General features: G+C 37.3%; 1 protein-coding gene across 1 annotated transcript in view; it reads left to right on the forward strand.

Annotated features, from left to right (window-relative positions):
* Positions 1-13,411, forward strand: part of TACC2 (transforming acidic coiled-coil containing protein 2) — a 133,827-nt gene that overhangs the window by 53,701 nt on the left and 66,715 nt on the right. The gene's annotated exons all lie outside the window — the stretch shown is intronic.

Genomic DNA, 13,411 nt, shown 5'->3' on the forward strand with positions numbered 1-13,411 from the left:
CATGGGAAATGCCAACAGTCTTGGCAATTAATGCTACAGACATTACAGAATAATGGATTTTAATTGTCAATATTTTTTTAAAAAAAGGGGGAATTATGTCAGTCAAAAACCACATTTTTTAAAAAAGGAATTGAACTATCATGCCCTTTTAAAATATTGGATCTTGTAGAATTAGGAAAAGCCTTCAGCAGCTAGCCTGGTTCAGACTAGGTGAGATGGGATATTTCTGAAGGGTATCAGGTTAGGGAAGGCTAATCTGTATTGTATTCAAGAGCTCTTTTGGGAAACTTGCTTATGTTTAATTCCTGTTCCTCTTTCGTGCCTCCCATTGTTCTATTCATAACAGAAAGAAAAAAAATTCAGATATTTTGAACATATACATGCTTTGAACATCAAAGTGAAGCTAGTGAGATATTTAAATCACGCATGGCTACAGTAACCTGTTATTGATTTTAAGATACCTTTTATCTTAAATCTTATTGCTAGCCTCAAGCCATAGGAAGCACCTATGTATGTCTTTTTGTCTCATTTTGGTTGTTGTTGTTTTACTTAAGTTTTAGTATTTTGTACATGGCTCTGTTTGTAATTTTCCTGTCTGTTCTTTTTACACTAAAATACATTTAAAAGATAAGATGGAATGGTATGCTTTTTTTTAATTAGCTGATCTAGGAATCCTCATCTGGAGGCATGATAAATCGTATATTTTAACCTCACTATTGATCATAATATGGAAAGGAAAGGTAGGAATGGTATAAAAGAATAGTATAAATCCCAAAAACTCCCATTCTGTAGATCTCACTAACGTAATCCTTTTTAATTTGAAATATGCTATTTTTTCAGGGATGAGATATGTTTGTTTTAAAACATATAGATTTGGGTTAGGCTTAGGTCTGGCACTGTTTCAGCTAATTTTGTTTATATTGAATTACGTTCAAATATTTAAAAAATTGCTACAATAAAAATAGACACCGTTGTTATTTAAACTAAACCTTTTTTTCTACAGAAAGATGGTTTATCATAAAATATTAATAGTGTCAAACCATTGATCCTGATTGGATAACAAAAATTGTTGCTTAGTGAATTATCCTGGGATTTGCAAAGGTTTGCTGATAGTTAGAGAACCATTGAAGAAATAGAGGCTCAAAATCAACTTAAAGCTATCAGTTAAATGTGAATATAGAAAATGAGAGCTGTAGTCTACTTGCACATAGTGGATCAGAGAACTGGTGAGATGTGATAGTGATTTTATAAAGAGGTGTCTTTTATGTTTATAACCCAAACTTTTCTTAAGGATATAAATAAAACAACTGGATTTTAAATGCAAAACATTATTGAACATCAAAGTAGATGTGAATCGGATTTCCTTGTCATTTCTTGTCTCTGAACAATGCCCAATTTGTCTAGTTTCTGAACTAAATTTACACATTGCAAGCATTTATAACACAGATGAAAAGGGAATATTTTATACACCATACCTTCATGATGTCATGTATAAAGGTGAATATTTGATAGTGAAATATGACTATATTGAATCTGCTGAATTCATATGGGTTTTCAAGTAACTGGTAATGTTTTATGATTAATTTCTCAACAAACGTAAATTATAAAATCTGAGTTGACATTTGGTGCCCCTTTTGCACTTGTGATTCAGTTTATTGTCCACAAATTGAGAAAACAGAAGTAGATGATTAGTTGCACATTCTAAGAGGACTTTGACAAGACATCATTCATTTTCTTAATAATTTTATGGATTTATATTCAGGTCCTTAGGAGACCATTAATGCAGTCTGATTTCATGTACCTATTCTGTTAAAGACTTTGATCACACAATAGTGAATATTATATTTGTCTTCCATGAAATAAGAAACATAACTCAAGTTGGGAACAAAGTCTTTCCTGAAACAGAGCTTTATTAATTTTTATATGTCAGCTGCTATGCCCATACTGTTTAAATAAAAATTCCTTGTATGGGTATATTTGCTTTGTGATCCTAGCCCATTTCCTTAAACCTAAAAAGATAATCCTACCTGAATATCTACACATAGTTCTTTTTATATGTACTTTTACTTGGAGCTAGGCAACCTGTGCCTGCTTAGTTATCATTTCAGATGTTTCCTTACCTTAACAGAAAGGGTCAGCAAAATAGCAGTGGGATTAGGAGCAATTTCTAACTTCCTGTTGGCTTCCCCAATGAGTTTTCATATGAGCAACTGGCAGAGAGCATCAGAAATCTCCCCTCTGGACAAATTATGTAAGTTAGCCCATTTGAGATACTTTAATTCAAAAATTGTTTCCCTATGATCCACTATTTCACCCCAATAACTATCATGAGTTTTAATAGTATGTAGATGCGCTTATCGGACAGGCAGACACCTCGGGAGCTAGGCAGCTCCTTAAATATCCAGACTATGTGCCATATAGACTTTATAGGTTATAAATATATCCAGAAAAAAACCTGTACAAGTCATAGAGTAAGAATGTCACGTGGGCATAGCAAAGTATGCCCATCCCTGCCCACAGTGCTGCATCTGGACCAGTTAAAGATCCCTAAAGGTCTTCAAAAACAATCTCTTCTAGGATACATTTCTGTATTTGAACTGTGGTGACAGAGATGAATGACTATTGGAAGGGCCTCTCAATCCCAAGACAGGGCACAGTTGTTGCACCAGATGAAGCTGTACAAAAGTCCACTTGTCCACAGCTTGCTCATAGTGCTAATGAACAGGAGTTTTAAGTCCAAGGAGGCCCTTGGAGATAATTCTTCCCATCCAGGCACACACAGCTTCCGGAACCTGGGACAGAATTTCACTGTCTTTATCAGCTGGCATTGGGTTGAAAAATATGAACTCCAAACCAGCAAATGACTCCACTCAGCAGTTTTATGTAGATGTTGAATAGATGCTATGATTTGGGAATCTTTGAAATGTATTGCTATAAATGTATTATAACCAGGGCTTTTTTTCAGCCGGAACGCGGCGGAACCTTTTTCCGGGCCGGCCGCACCGGAAATAGCCCCTCCCACACCGGAAATAGCCCCTCCCAAATTTTACTTGCATTCCTGTTCTCTAAAGGGGCGGTCCTAGGGTTTGATGAGGGCGTGGCCAGGTTTGAGTTCCGCCACCTTTTCTCCGAGAAAAAAAGCCCTGATTATAACAAAATCCCATGAGACTTCTGTCTCTCTTCTATTATCACTCTGATCCAAGTTTCTAATGATTTAGTTTCCAGTTTCAGTTTAAGAGAACTGGATGGTTAACAGATGACTGAGTTCTGATTTCCTTCTGCCCTGCCATATCCTTTCTGTTTTCATTCCCAAGAATGCTTTGGGCCCAGCAGCATCCTAAAGAAGGAACAACAGAAAATGGAATAGCTGAAAGCCAAACTTCTACTTTAAAGTTTTTAAAAAGTTAAGAATTCTGTTTTGATAATTGGAAAGGATATGAAGCCCTAGTTCAGGGGTAGGCAACCTTGGCTGTTTTATGACTCGTGGACTTCAACTCCCAGAATTCCTGAGCCAGCCATGCTGGCTCAGGAATTCTGGGAGTTGAAGTCCACGAGTCATAAAAGAGCCAAGGTTGCCTACTCCTGCCCTGGTTGATATCAGTGGTTCTATTACAAAACTACTCAGCTCCTTTGGGCTGAGAAATCTAACCAGCCTTGATAGTACATGGTGAACAGTGGGATCAATGGCCCTAAGAAATTCCTCCTAGATACCCTGACCATGATCTGCATTGTAGAATAGGTTGTGCCCGCTGCACAGTGTACCTAATCTTTGCTACCTTGGAAGTATTAGAAAATCAATTGCATTTATGGTGCCTTTAGATAAGTCCATAGGGCAGTATTTTCTATTCCCAGCCACAAAGCCAGTTCCACAACATAATACAGATAGTCATCAACGTACACCCATTTGTTTAACTAATTTTCGGAGTTACAACAGCCCTGAAAAAAGTGACTTGCGAATGGTCCTCGCACTTACAACTATCATAGCATATCCAGAGTCCCAGGATCAGAATTTGGGCATTTGGCAATTAATATGTATTCACGATAGTTGCAGCAAGCCAAGTTCAGGTAATCACTATTTGCAGCCTTACCAGATAGTTTCCAATACGCATCGTCAACGGGGGAAGCCAGACTCACGACTGTGTGATTCCCTTAACAATCATTTGAATGAACAATTCATTTCAGTGACTTGCTTAACAACCATAGCAAAAATGCTTGTAAAGTTGGGTGCAACTCACTTAATAACCGACTTGCTGACTAGTGTGGTCCCAATTGTGGTTGTAAATTGAGGACCACCTGTATAGTTCATACATATTTGCTGTGGTTGGTGGATCTGTGATTCTGTAATAAAAATGTGCAGTTATACATAGGGACAATAACCAAAGAATCTCATTCTTCAGGAAGCGGAGCTATTTTCTTAATATCCTCAACCATCGCTGCCTCTTGACTGTCCAGCAAATGTACTAATTGGTACATTGGCTGAATTTACTCACAAATGTCTTTGACACTGCCTTTCTTCATCCTGCTTTGTCCTGTCATCTCACCTTTAAGGAAATATGTTTACTAATATATTTATCTACAGCAGTTTCCTGTTGCCTTGTTTATCTTAGCTCTTCTGTGACATTTCCCCCTTCTTCTCCAGTGGAAGATTCCATTTCTGTGAGAGGGATGGGGTCTTTTGTTTGAAGGGAAGGGAGGGAAAAAGCAATGTGATTTTTTTAAAAAAATCCTATACTTTAGTCTGCATTGTTTGCTGCTGTAAAGTAGATGTGGTGCTTGCCCCCAAAATAAAGAGCACATGCTAGATGTGGCATGCAAATCTATTTGCATTTCAAATCAGCTGAGTCAACACAATGTAATGATCCTGCCTGGAGATTCTTCGGGATCCACAGTAGCTGACAATGTGTGCTTAAAGGGAGGGTCTTAATTTTCTTTTCCTTTTTTTTCCCTCCCCCAAATCCACTTGGAATAGCCAACAGCCCTTGCAAAGCACTTACCCAGGACTTAGCTTCAATTCTCCCAGGCTGTTACGTAGCCTGACACAATAGCGACAATAGCCGGGACATTTTATTTATTCAAAATCAATTTTCATTTGAGTAAAGGCGAAGAAAGGGAGGGGGGGCGCGAGTGGGGAGATTGAGGAAGGAACCTGGCAACAGTTCAGAGGAGAGAAGCTGCTGTTAAAGTCTCTGGATTGTTGCCCCCAATGCAAGCAGCTGTTTTCATCTGCACTGCAGTATTTGCAGCATTTGCCATCCCGATCTCTCTGGGCTTCTTGGTGCTGGATTTACACAGAGGCTGGCTACACTTGCTGGGAACTCCAACACAAGGGCACCCTGAGGATGGGAGGGTCGCAGTCTCTGCAGCAGGCACAGACAAATAGCCTGATTCGGGAGCCATCGGAAGCAATGTAAGTATGAGCTTGCGTTATCCGTCCCCCCCCTCCTTCCCACCACACAAGGCAAGGATTGAAATGGCAATGGGAAAGCTGTGGAGTCTGTTTAGAAAGGCTGGCTGATAAGGTTGTGTTTTAGCCAGGTTGGCAGTTTTCAGCCCTGATCAGTTTTTAGAAGTGCTGCCAGAGCATGTAGGCATTTTCTTTAGAAAGGTTAGTGGGATTCCTTTTGTATCGTGCAGGGCAATAGCTGCGTGTGCCAGTTGTTTTCTCCACATTTATAGACATAATCAATCAAGCCCCTCACCATTTTCAGCAAAAATGCCTCTCTCTCTCTCTCTCTCTCTCTCTCTCTCTCTGCTTAAAATGCATAGCGTGTAGATTGATTTTGCTGGGTTTGTTTCCTGAGGTTTTCATCCTGTCTGCTCTCCAGCAATTCATTTCTCTCCGTTCTCATTCCCCTCATTTTAACATAACACTCTTCAGTTAACGATCAAAAAGCAAGCTACCATTTCTGATTGTCTTTCAAAATGATATGCCGTCTCAAAAAGGATAAAGTAGACAGTTCCTCAGACAGTACTGTTATTTTCTTTCTTAGATTTTTAAAATGATTTGTCGTCTTTAGTTGGGGATCTGCTAGCTGCCAAGTGTATTTATTCTCTGATTTCTGATGACCAGAGCATTACAACTAAACAGACAAAAGAGTTGCAGTCTGGTTGGCCTTTTCTTCATGCTTCAGATTTTATAGGCCTGGGTTAAAGATGTATAGGTTTGAGTGGTTCATTATATGTTACCTGATATCAAGGACAAGTTTAAGCAATTCATTGAGAAGGAGTGCAATCCAATTGCCTTGAGCTTCTGGAGGAATGCCAGTATATAAATCCAACAAAATACGTATTTACTATATTATACTGCAAATTTTTCAAAATGGCTTCAGTTAGTACTTTCTTTTTCCCCTGAATTTCTATATGATTTTTTTTCTCAATTTTAAGAATGAATGATAACAAACACTGTACTTGTACAGCCTAATATTAAGGACATAGATCCTGATTGATATTTGGAATCAGTTTAACAAGAATGATGCCCTGGAAATATATTTGAGTAATGCAGTCCATACTTTTTTGATCCTCCATACATACTTTATTTTATGTTCTAAAAACAGGAGATGATAAATTGAGATTAGAACAATGTTTCATAAAATGTGTCAGTCTTCTGTTCTCTATCCTTTTCTGTAATATTATTCCATTGTTAAACATAGTAAGGTATTTTTTTTTCATCTTCATAAAGAATTGTACCTCTTTTATGGAAAACTCTTTTGAAACTATCAACGTTTCATATGTAGCCACATTCAGACTTACAGGCGCATTCACACAGCCATACACAGAAGTTCAGATTTTCAGTTTTCTCTATTAGTGTCAAGTGGCTGAATGAATAAGATTTCTAGCAACACTTCATGAATCAAGTATTAATTCAAGTATCGCTGCTTTGGTTAATGTTGTGAAAAGGCCCTAGAGTACAACACTGTCCCTTTTCAATAAGCAAAAACTTGTTATATATCTGGAGTCAGTAAGAAGTGCTAATGTTTGACATGAAACTTCATGCTAAAAGACCATTGCTATATTTTCCCCCTTGTATCTCTATTAAAATATAATTGTTACATTAAATATAGTAGGGGCTTTTCTACATTGATAGTTTTTCCATAGCTTACTTATTATTTATAAGTAAAAGGAGTAGTGACATGCACAAGTACTATGTACAAATATTTTATAATAGTGCATTAGGAAGCAAGATAAAATAGAACCTGCAGTGTTTAAGTATGATTTGAGCCTTTCTAATCCAGGTTGTTATTGGTTATTTATAATATCAACATCTTTCCAGGCTTCCAATTTATATAATAACATCTTGATCTCACATTTGGCAAGAATATTCAGAGGACTAACTGATCAATAATTTGGGTTACTTAGAATAGAATAAAATAACAGAGTTGGAAGAGATCTTGCAGGTCATCTAGTCCAACCCCCGCCCAGGCAGGAGACCCTACATTATTTGTGACAGACCGCAGTCCAGTCTCTTCTTGAAAGTCTCTAGTGATGAATCTCTCACAACTTCTGAAGGCAAGCTGTTCCATTGGTTGATTGTTCTCACTGTCAGAAAATTTCTCCTGATTTCTAGATTGAATCTCTCCTGAATCAGTTTCCATCCGTTATTTCTTGTTTATTTCCCCTTTTAGAAGAGGATCAGTCTCTAGCTCTCTGGATAAATTCCTGTGTCATCAAGGCAAGTCAGCAGTTTAGCTAGCAGTGGTACCCATCAATAGGCAGAACACCTGTGTCTCTCTATAGGGATCATATTGTAACCCAGAAGTTGTTATATTTTTCAAGCAATCCTAAATTTATGATGCTGAAACTTTGTAGATGGAACTAATCTCTTGCATTGTGAAAATTATTAAGAATCCATTTCAAAATACCTGTATAATTCTAGTAAATGATGCCTTTTAGATTGTAATATAACACATTTCTCTGAGTTAACAAGCAGTTAATTCAGCTCATCCAGCATTTTTAAGCTAGCTTCCATTTCATATTTTTCATGGCAGGAACTTATTCTCCTCTGGAAAGCTTGTGAACAACAAAAAAGGATTAAATTTGTACTTTTGTTTGATAGCATTAAATATTGTATGAGCCTTTATACAAGTAAGAAATCTGTACTAAGAAGATGTCAGTATTTCCTGTGGAGTGGTGGAAACAGATTCTCCAGTCAGTTCATATGTATGAAGAAATTTCTCTTCCTTTCCATGTCTGTTTGCTTGAAACGTTTCCTTAGAGAATGTTGATAACATGTAAGGTTGAGATTCTTACTTGAAATGAAGTAAGTTTTCCAGCTAAGCTTAGCTGAACTAAACTGCACTATACTTCTGTGGCCATCAAATCTCCTAGCATAAGAACTGGGTGGTCCAATCTTACTATATCAACACATGAAGCACACAGCAAAATAGATAGATTAAATCAGAGGCCTGGTCTTCTGGGATATTCTCTTGAATAAAGGAATTTTATTGAAAGGAATTGGAATTACATGGGAAAGGTTTTTAGAACATTTTGCCTCAATTAACAGAAATGTTAAATGTTAATAACAAATCCAATAGGTAAAAAAGAAAAATTATTATGGATGTGGATAAAGTATTAGACATATTATTTTGGCAATTATAGTTCTATCCAAGCATACATACGCCTTTCACATTCATTTCCTTCTCACAGAATGTTATACAAGCTGGCTACATGTATATTACTTATCTTCACAGAAATATAGTTTATCACAGAATTACTTCATTTTTTCCCACTGCTAGCTAGAGAACAGCTTTGATGTGTTGTCACTGTAGTGATTTACTTTGCCTATTCTAGAGGTAGACAAAAGTAGACTTTAAGACAAAACGAAGGAAGCTCAAGGAAGCAGTGAAGAAGCAAGATGTTGTATGGAATAATTCTGAAACTGAGAGTCTTAAAAATGAGACTTAAATCAAATTAATCTGTTTTTAAAGGATTGCATCAAAGTAAGCGTGATAACTTTCTGTGTAGTAGAAGTTAGTAGCTGAAAACTATAACACTAGCAACACTAAAGGGTCCTTAGGAATCTACATCCAAAGCTTTAAGAGATGCATGGAGCATTAAGCCTTATACTCTGCCCACGTGGATATATAACCTTATAAACATATTTATCTCCCCCTTTTACTTTTGGTATTGAAGCATTAAGCCCTTCTTCAGAATACTGATGACCAAAACAACCTAAAATTCTCCTGCACATTTACCTGTGACAAGTAAAATTGCTTAAGTTTATCTAAGAGCATATCTGGGACAGGAAAGAACTTCAAAACAGACTCCACAATGCTCCATCCTTTCCTCCAGTTTAAGTATACATTTTGCATTTTAGTTTCATGTTGTCTACATTCCTTATTATATAGTTCTTTGTTTCATTTTTTTGTAATCGTCCAGAACTATTGAAGATTGAATGCCATATAAATTTTTAATTCTTGTGCTTCACATGCCTAGATAAGCATAGGTCTTGTGAGGTAATATTACAGGCGCCCAAAGTTAGATAAGCTATGTAAATGATCAATCACATAATGACTTTACTTAGGCTACTATTGAATGCTCTTAGCCACTGTATACACATTTTTCAAAGTACTCCAGTTTTATCTTCATAAACAATGATATAATGTTATTGTTGATTTGAAAGATTAAAATAAATTATTTTGAATTGCATGATTTCAGATACATTTTGGCTATGCTTCAATTTATCAGTCAGAATAGAGCTGGAAGGGACCTTGGAGGTCTTCTAGTTTAACCCCCTGCTCAAGCAGAAGACCTTATATCATTTCAGTCAAATGGCTGTCCAGTCTCTTCTTAAAAACCTCCAAGTTCCCCAAATTATAATCCAATATCATAATTTTTACCGTCTGGATTATGATTTTTACCTTTTGGATTATAAAAGCTATTCTAGATTATAAGAGTTATTAAACAATAATAGTAAACAATAACAAAGTATTGTTACTGAGGATATTAATTTTGCTGTTTGTAAAAAGAATCAAATAACTATAGGCATACATTGACAGGATTTATATATTCTATAGATTATGTGTGATGAGGAATTCCTTTGCAACCATGAAAATAAGTAGTATCTTTTACTCTTATCTTCTAAAAAAAATTAATTAAAATCTAAAATCAGAGCTGTCCCTAAAATAAGAAAATTTTAAACTTCTGTAACAGCTAATGGTAAAGACAAGTGCTTTAGAAATCAATAGGATTAAATAAATCCTTTCCCTATTAGCTTTCATCTGTGTTAGTAAAAATAATACCCTATGTAGTGTAATTTTTTGTTATTCTAGACTATTAGAGAACAATATGTAAATAAATTGCAAAGTACATACACATAGTAAAACATCCTAAGTCCAAAGTCCAAGGGAACAACCAAGTCTTTGAGACTGACAGGATCTGGCTCATCAAGATCCCCAGAGGATGGTGATCCGTTCTTAGAGTTCTTCATGGAGTGTTCTTCATGCAGTGTGGGATTCCAGCTCAGCCATTGTCTTCCTCATATTTATGATCTCTAAACATATAAATAAGAATACTTGAGGGACTCTTTCCCATAGCCAAAGCAATGTAAGTAGTAGATACAAATCTGGCTGCACAGTGCTGTTGGCTCATTCATAAATTCAGTCTTGAAATCTAAGATGTGCTGAACCATTGTTAGCAAACATCCAAGGGAGGAAACATTTTGAATAAATTAACATGCTATTGGGAGATAGAAATATACAATCTCTCTCTCTCTCTCTCTGTGTCTCTCTGTCTGTCTGTCTGTCTCTCTCTCTCTCTCTCTCTCTCTCTCTCTCTCTCTCATACACACACACACACACACACACACCTTCAAAATCCTCATCTTTTAGGAATAGGTTGGGAAATATAGGGCCTAAGAAGCAGTAGAAAAAAAACTCAGAATTGCAGATTTGGTCTTCCCTTTTTTCAGAATGAGGTTATCAACCAGTTGCCCTTGATTACAGACCCTATGGAAATACAGGGAAGAAGGAGTTAAGCAGATTTAAGTGTCTTTCTGATGAGTGTTTTCTTGCCTTGGACACTGGCCTGTATTCTAAATATAACTTGCTTGTTTCCTCTCATCTCTTAAGAGAGTTCTCCAGATGTGCTGCATAGCTAGCTTAAAGAGAGACAATTATTCAATGTCCATTGTTTCAGTTGTTGCCATACTGTTATCAACATGCGTGTCTGTTGATGAAGGTTTCTACTTCTGGAGAGTTACTGAATGTAACATAAGGTGTTTCATTAAATGTAAAAGTTTGCATGACTGCATTAGCTGTAGTTAACTTTTTTTCATAGAGCAAATATACATAAAGCAATCCAAATGTATGTAAACTTGTGCAAATGTGGACACAACATATATTATCAATAAAAGCTGTAATTTTCATGCCTAGATTTGAAATTAGACTGAAACACATAGTAGCTAAATAGGACTCCCTAGGCCCCAAGGCAAGCCTCTCAGATGGACCCCGTCAGTGGTGAAGGAACATGGGCACGAAGTCCCACTAAGCTGTGAGGTGAGCAGCATAAAAGAAGGAAAACACTCAGATGGTTACTTCTTCTGTGCCACAGCTGCTGCAGCCTCCCTTTATTCAGTCCAGAGTATTCTTTTCACCTGATGAAGTCCAGCAGTGAAAGCTGCTGCTGCTCAACTAATGGATTCCTCATTTGTTTTCTTCTGCATTGCTGCATCACTTTGGCTCTTCTCATGAAGCGGTGTAACTAGGATTTTTACCTTTCTTTAAAACGCTAATTTAAAAGAAATTAAGTTCTGGACCAGCGGTTCTCAACCTATGGGTCGCGACCCCATTTGGGGTCGATCGACCATTTCACGGGGGTCGCCAAGCAAGGCTGTCCGCCATTTTTTTCCCCTTTTCCGGTGGGTGCCTTACCTCCCTTGGGCTGGGCCAGCTGGTGGTCGGCCTGCTCCGTCTCTGCCGCTTGCCAGCTACGCCTCGGCCGGCGCAGGGGGCGGAACCACACATGCACGGCGCTCCCGGGCAGGGAAAGTCCTTGACTTATGACCGGTTGGGTAGTCCTCAACTTACGACCGGTTTAGTCCTCAACTTACGACCGGTTTAGTCCTCGACTTACGACCGGTTGGGGGTCATGGCATTAAAAAGGTTGAGAACCACTGTTCTGGACAAAGGGTAATTTTGGACTCCTCCTTGTATTCATTATTTACACTTCCCTGGAAATGGGTCCGTGGATAAGCTGCATCATCCAGAATCTAGTGGTTTAGCTGGGTTAGTAGAATATTTGTTTACTAAAATTGATGACCCAGATTAAATGTTACTATTTTTCTAAAATTGTCCTTTAGTGCAAGGGTCTCCAACCTTGGCAACTTTAAGACTTGTGGACTTCAATTCCTAGAATTCCTCAGCCAGCTTTGTTGGCTGAGGAATTCTGGGAATTGAAGTCCACAAAGTTGCCAAGGTTGAGGACCCCTGCTATAGTGGTATTTCTCTGGATGTCCAGAAGCAGGAAGAATCAAATCACCCTATCTGAAGTAAGGAATGTGCCTTGTCTCTCATTCTACTTAATAAAACTTTTATTGATTATGTGCCATCAAGTTGTTTTCAATTCCTAGCGATCACAAAAAAATTTTTTCCCCCATAATAATCTCCCTAACCTGTTTTTTCAGGTCTTCCATCATCAATGTAACTGTCCATCCTTCTTGCTGCTGGTAATTCTCTTCTTTTTCCTTCCATCTTTCCCAACATTAGAATCTTTTCCAGAGAGCAGGATCTTTTCATAATGTATTCAAAGGACAATTTGAGTCTGGGCCTCAGGTGAGGTCTGGGTTGATTTCTTTGATAATCCATTGGTGTATGTGTATGAATGCGAGATTGAAACTCACTTTTGAAAATGTATTCCATCTTAAAAGAGAATCATATATATTGACTCAGCCTTTCACCCTTCCAGGATCGGTAAAAATGAGGACCTAGATTACTGGGAGGCAATATGCTGACTCTGCACCCCATTGACCTTTAAAAAGGGAGAATGCTGCTTAAGGACATCTCTGTGTGCCATTATAGAATATTATAAAAGTACATTTAGTTCCATCAAAGTTTTTCATATATCTTTGTCATGTGATAATAACTATCGCTTATATTGCTTGAGGTTTTCCAGTTTTAATGTTTTATTAAAATGACAAAAAATAGAAAATACTATCAGGTTTACTTATTACATTTATCTTGCCCTATTACGTAAGTAAGTGGTAAGTAAATTTCTAATGATATTCTGCTTCTATATGTACCAGTGATATAAAATCCCATTCACGGTTCATATCCAATGATTTAAATCTTTTTCAAACTGAACTCTGGGTCACCAAATAGAGGTTGGTTTCACATATCACACCAAGCTGTGTTTTCCCTGTGGCTTACTACAATGGAAAAAACGCAATCATTGTAGTGTATAAACCCTGATTTATACC

Source organism: Protobothrops mucrosquamatus, unplaced genomic scaffold (genome assembly GCF_001527695.2).
Source record: "Protobothrops mucrosquamatus isolate PMUCROS unplaced genomic scaffold, P.Mucros_1.0 scaffold566, whole genome shotgun sequence".
Taxonomy (NCBI): Eukaryota; Metazoa; Chordata; class Lepidosauria; order Squamata; family Viperidae; genus Protobothrops; species Protobothrops mucrosquamatus.